Consider the following 6,559-nt stretch of genomic DNA (forward strand, 5'->3'; position numbering starts at 1 on the left):
CAAGTTGGAGGCCAGCCTCAGCAACTTAGTGAGGCCCTAGCCAACTCAGTGAGGCCCTGTCTCTAAATAAAAATGGAAAGGGCTGGGGACGGGGGCTCAGTGTTTAAGTTCCCCTGGGTTCCATACTGATACCAAAAAAGAAAAGAAAAGAAAAGAAAACCAACCAACTAACAACTGGAATGAACACCCTGCAGCCAAAATCCAGGAACATAATCAAGAAAAAAATAATTCGAGAATGATATTTTCAGAAAAAATACACTGAAGGAATTGTCAAGGAAAGGGTGTATCTAGAAAGTTGTTTAAAAAAAGGTGTTAAAAATGACCAAGTGAGAGGATTTTCACTAACTGGATCATGCACAATTACATGGATATTAAGAAAAGCTTCCAGAATTTTGTGGACCATTCAGGGGCTGTTACATATGTGTAAGAGATGTAAGGTTAGGGAAGTCAGAAAAAAAAAAAAACAAAATAAATAAATAAATAAATAAATAAATAACAGCCAAAACATTTCCAAATGTAATTGCAGCTATAAATCCACAGATCAACAAAACTCCATAAATCCAAAAAGCATGAACAAGAAGAAAATCCATTAAGACACACAATAGTGACATGGCTGGAAAGGAATCATGACAGAAAAACCACAGGAGCAGGCTGCGGGTGGAAGAGCTATTCCTTTTCAGAGTCTGAGAACTGGAGGCCAAGCCATGGGGGTATCCTCTGGCTATTTCCAGAAGGGAAATCATTGATTTCAGCAGACACGGAGCCCAGTTCTGACAGAAATACTGTTCTTCTGGGGAGATCATCTGAAACCATACAAATTCTAGGTTTCTGACACCAGATCTGCCATCACTATTGGGTACTTTTCAGATGAAAAATGGGCAGAAACACACACAAAAAAAATGTAAATTCAGAAATTTCACTACTTTTTTTTTTTTTTTTGGATGGGAGGGATCCCTCAAAAGCTCATGTGGGACCAAGCAAGAAGGTTGACCAGAAAATGCCTGAAGTGAGGCAGGACATCATGGCAGAAACATTGTCAGGACATTGTCACCATGAAGCAGAGATGGGGGAGACACACACACACACACACACACACACATACACACAGATGTAGAGATCCTCACCTTAACAAGATAGACCCTACGAAGGCCGCCCTTAGTGCCCAACTCCTCTAGCCACACACCACCTGCCCACAGCTCTGCCCATTTAATCCCTGTCAGTACTTTAATCCACTGATTGGTTTAAGGCTGTGTGAAACCCGATCATTTCACCTATAAACCTTTTGTATTGTGTCACTCATAAGCTTTTTGGGGACAGCTCACATCTAAACCATGACAGCACTTTTGCTACAATGTGTCATCTATGTTTTGTCTTTGAATTTGTGGAAATTTTAGTTGATGTGTCTCATAAGGGTTTGAAAAAATTTAGGCCTTATTTTCTGTAAATAACCCCCCTCCCCACTTTTCTTTTTCATTTCAGGTTTCTTTTAATGGATCAAGGACCTGGGAATAAAACCAGAGACCCTGCATCTAATAAAAGAAAAATAGGCCCTAATCTCTATCATGTGGGATCAGGCCTCAACTTTCTTAATAAGACTCCTATAGCACAAGAATTAAAATCAAGAATGAGTAATCATACTTAAATGTTTCCTCTCAGCAAAAGAAACAATCTGTGAGGTAAATAGAGAACCTACATCTTGGGAGTAAATCTTTACCCCTCACCCATCAGACAGAGCATTATCTCTAGGGTATATAAGGAACTCAAAAAGCTAAGCACCAAAAATCCAAATAACCCAATGAACAAATGGGCCAAAGACCTGAACAGACACTTCTCAGAAGAAGATATACAATCAATCAACAAACATGAAAAAAATGTTCATCATCTCTAGCAATTAGAGAAAGTCAAATCAATACTGCTCTAAGATGTCATCTCACTCCAGTCAGAATGGCAGCTATTATGAAGACACACAAAAATAAGTGTTGGCCAGGATGTGGAGAAAAATGTATACTCATACATTGCTGGTGGGACTGCAAGTTGGTACAGGCAATATGGAAAGCAGTATGGAGATTCCTTGGAAATCTGGGAATGGAACCACCATTTGACCCAGCTATCCCACTCCTCGGTCCATACTCAAATGACTTAAAAACAGCATACTACAGGCACATTGCCACATCAATGTTTATAGCAGCACAATTCACAATAGCTAAATTGAGGAACCAATTTATCCATTGGATGAATGGATAAAAAATGTGGCATATATAAAAAATGGAATATTACTCAGCAATAAAAGAGAATAAAATCATGGAATTTACAGGTAAATGGATAGCTTTAGAGAAGATAATGCTAAGTGAAGTTAGGAAATCTCCAAAACACCAAATGCCAAATGTTTCCTCTGATACAAAGACACTGATTCATAGTGGGGTAGGGAGGGAGAACATGGGAGGAGTAGATGAATTTTAGATAGGGCAGAGGGGTGGGAGAGAAGGGAGAAACAGTAGGTTAGCAAGGATGGTGGAATGTGATGGGCATCATTATCCAAAGTACATGTACAAGAACACAATTTGTTGTGAATATACTTTGTATACAACAAATATATGAAAAACTGTGTTCTACATGTGTACTAAGAATTGTAGTGCATTCTGCTGTCATATATAAGTAAAAATAATAAATATTTATGTGTTTTAATTGTAGTTGGACACCATACCTTTATTTTATTTATTTATTTTTATGAGGTGCTGAAGATCAAACCCAGCCCTTGAACATGCTAGGTGACTGCTCTAGCTCTGAGCCACAACCCCAGGCCTCATTTCAGCTTTCTAAATATCCATAGGTTAGAAAGCTTTCATATAATATACTTTAGATCACTGCATGTTCTAAATCATATATATTTATATTTATATTTTAGATGCTGGGGATTGAACTCAGGGCCCAGTCATGCTAAGCCTAGACTTTACCACCAACCTACATCCATGGTCCTAAAAATTTAATTTGAATTTTTTATTCTGACTATGGATACATAGTAACCTGTTTTGCAGTTTCCATAAGCTTTCTTCTACAGTTTCCAATCTATCCAGTTTAGTAAATGTGAATTTTTTTGTACCAGGGATTGAACTCTAGGGCGCTCGACCCCTGAGACCCATCCCCAGCTCTGTTTTGTATTTTATTTAGAGACAGAGTTTCACTGAGTTGCTTAGGGCCTTGCTGTTTCTGAGGCTGGCTTTGAACTCATGATCCTCCTGCCTCTGCCTCCCGAGCTGCTGGGATGACAGGATTGTGCCACGTTGCCCAGGTAAATGTGAAATTGCACATTGGAGATACTATATTTTTAGTTTGTTGCAGTTTCATTTGATACCTTTAATTTTCCATTTTTCTCAGGACATAACTAATCTTTTAATCTATTGTACCAGGATGAACTATTATTACATTGATTACAGGTCTTTTTAGAGCAGAGCATTATCATCTAATTCCAGTACCTGGAACATCACAAGGTATACTTAAAATTCTTGTGTTTATTTTAGGTTTGTAGGTCATGGGCTTCCATTTGTTTCCAGGTCTAATAGATTTTTATATAATTTTGTATAAATAACATAAGAAACTTGGCTGTGGTTGTGGCTTGATGGTACATTGCTCACCTAGCATATGCAAGGCCCTGGGTTCCATCCTTAGCACCCCTTAAAAATAAATAAATAAAATAAAATGATATCGTGTCCAACTTAAAAAAATAAATTGCATAATAAACAAACAAACATTTTGATTGTTCTTTCCAGAGGAAGAGTGAGACTTTTTCCTGTCTCCATTTATGAGGATGAACCTGAAGGATGATCATTTAGGTTCCCAACAGAGTGGAATCCAGCACACACTGTGCCTCACCTACAAGTAGGTGCCACCTGCCTGCTACTCCCTCAACCCAAGCCTCCAGATATGCCTCTGTTTTTTCTGCTTTGTTTCAAGAGCACTTTTATTTGATGCAGTATGAATCCTGGAATTTTCTGTATGGAAATTATGGAGTACGTGAGCAGGAAATCCAGGAAACCAGGTGGTCCATGTGAAAATGTAGTGGGGAAAAGGGCATTTGTCAGAAATCACAGGGAGAGAATCTACAAAACCTCAGGAGAATCTAGGGACCTCTCACCCCCAGAATCCAGGCATCACAACATGTGGAAAGGGTACAGGCTAATTTGAACTTTAAATCCAAGTAAAAGAACTTGGAGTTGTCTACAAGATTGGGACACACTTTTTTTGACAAGGGAACTCATAGGAAATTTTGAGCACCTCTCCCCAGATGGTTGTTATCCAGAACAGAATCAAATCAAGGGAAAAAGTGAAATATTCGCCAGGGGACTCCATAGTTCTGTGCTCCCCAGTGGGATCTTTTCACCTTAGGAGAGACACTAAAATTGCAGGCTGCAGAGAGAGATGAGCTCAGAGCACCCTTTCCTTAGAACCATGCAGGTTTTGCTCAGATGCACCAAGTGCTCTGCATCCATCCAGGTAAGTGCCTCTCTTTTTTACAGAGATAGTGAGTGAGTACCTGAAATGTAGGAGGAGGTTTCAAGGGGCAAACTAGGTCTAGGAATGAGGTTTTTGGTTGCTTGAGACACCCAGCTCTCACCCCTATATTTAAGAAGACTAAGGTGCTCTGTGAAATGTGAGGAAGGAGATCTTCCTAGGTTGCATCATCCTTTGTGAAACAGAAAGTTAGGTGCTGTTTTCAATAGGAAGTGCCAATTATCTCAGGCTTCTACTTAATTTTCTTCTAGTAACTACAGCAGTGCTCATGTTACATATCCGTTTCCCTGTTTGATATGCTATTTACTCCTAAACCAACAATCAGGGATGTAATAAGTCGCCTGTCTGCTTTGTACTAAATATACTCAGGTTTTCTTCTCTCACCTTCCTGAACAAATAGAATATTACTGATCTGTGATTACTAGACTCTGGGGAATTAAAAACCATAATTTTATATAGCCCAGAAGGTAATGAGGGCAACCTCACATTGCCACAGGCATCTATCAAACTTTCCCATAAAATCTTTCTTGTCCTATATTTAATAACACAATTTAAGAGTGAATGGTGCCACTCCATACTGTGTGCTCTGCCCATGAGAAAATTTCAAGTGAGAGGTCAGTGGTCCTGTGTCACCTTCCCATGAAAAGACCAGTGAATCTGATTGTGGTTTCCTTCTTCATGCCCCAACGACAAGGTAACAAGAATTGTCCATATCTAGGTAAGAAGAATATTTGTATCCATTAATCTTCTTTATTTTCATTATTCACTTAAACATTATTGTTGCCCTTTCCCTAATAATGAAAGTGTCTGAAAGGCCTTTGATTATATATGCCACATTTTTATCCATTCATCCAATGAAGGGGGTCTAGATTGGCTCCACAGTTCAGCCATTGTGAATTGTGCTGCTGTAAACATTGATATGGGGTCATGGCCAATGCCCTTATTTTTCTCATGCACATCTCCTTGCACATTACTGGGCACAGACCTAAGCCGACTAACCTGCCCATAGGTCTCCTGGTCCTAATCCACCTGGTATTTCTATTCATCAATGGCTTCATAGCTGTGGACATTTTTACACCTCAGGGGGACAGGTGGGGTAACCTGACATGTAAATTTCTCATCTACCTGTACAGGTTGATGAGGGGCTTCTCCATCTGTGCCACCTGCCTCCTGAGTGTCCTCCTAGCATCACCCTCAGCCCCAGGAGCTCCTGCTTGGCAAAGTTCAAACATAAATCCTCACGTCACAACCTGTGTTTCCTTCTCTCCCTGTGGTTCATCTATTCATCCTTCAGTAGCCACCTCTTCATCTCCATTGCTGCTACCCCCAATTGGACCTCAGTCAACTTTATGTACGTCACTGAATCCTGTTCCTTCATTCCCATTACCTTCTTCCTGTGTCACAGCTTCTCCACCCTGGTGACCTTCAGGGAAGTCCCCTTTATAGGAATAATGGCCCTCTCCAATGGATATATGGTGGCTCTCCTGTGCAGGCACAAGGGGCAGTCCCAGTGTCTCCACAGCACCAGCCTGTCTCCAGTGTCATCCCCAGAACTGAGGGCCACCCAAACAATCCTGCTGCTCATGAGTTGCTTCATGGTCATGTCCATCTTGGACAGCATTGTCTCTTATGTAAGAATCGCACTGAAAGATGATCCAATATTTTACTGTATCCAGATCCTCATGACCCATAGCTATGCCTCGCTCAGCCCTTTGGTGTTCATTTGTACTGAAAAAATGAATAATTAGTATTTTCAGATATATGTGGGAGAACACATTAAACATTTCAGTAGCCAGTGGTGGATAAGTTCTGTTATGGTGAGAAACTGTGCTGAATTTGAAGTGATTTATCATGAAAGAGTGTGTAGAGTCTGGTTTAAATGCAATGCAAAGTCTCACTTCCTCTGTTAAACCATCCACTTGGCCATACGTGGATGGTAAGTACATAAAAGAGAGCCAAACCATGTGCCTCTCCAAGATATTACGGGGATGTCATGTTTCTCACTGGATCCTTAATAGGGCCTGTGAGTTGAATGTCACTTATCATAACC

The 6,559-nt window shown here is 40.2% G+C and overlaps 1 pseudogene; it reads left to right on the forward strand.

The window, feature by feature from the left end:
* The first annotated feature begins 5,436 nt into the window (after positions 1-5,436).
* LOC144250637 (vomeronasal type-1 receptor 92-like) lies at positions 5,437-6,257 on the forward strand (annotated as a pseudogene).
* Positions 6,258-6,559: the final 302 nt, after the last annotated feature.

The sequence above is a fragment of the Urocitellus parryii genome, chromosome 16 (genome assembly GCF_045843805.1).
Source record: "Urocitellus parryii isolate mUroPar1 chromosome 16, mUroPar1.hap1, whole genome shotgun sequence".
NCBI classification, from domain to species: Eukaryota; Metazoa; Chordata; class Mammalia; order Rodentia; family Sciuridae; genus Urocitellus; species Urocitellus parryii.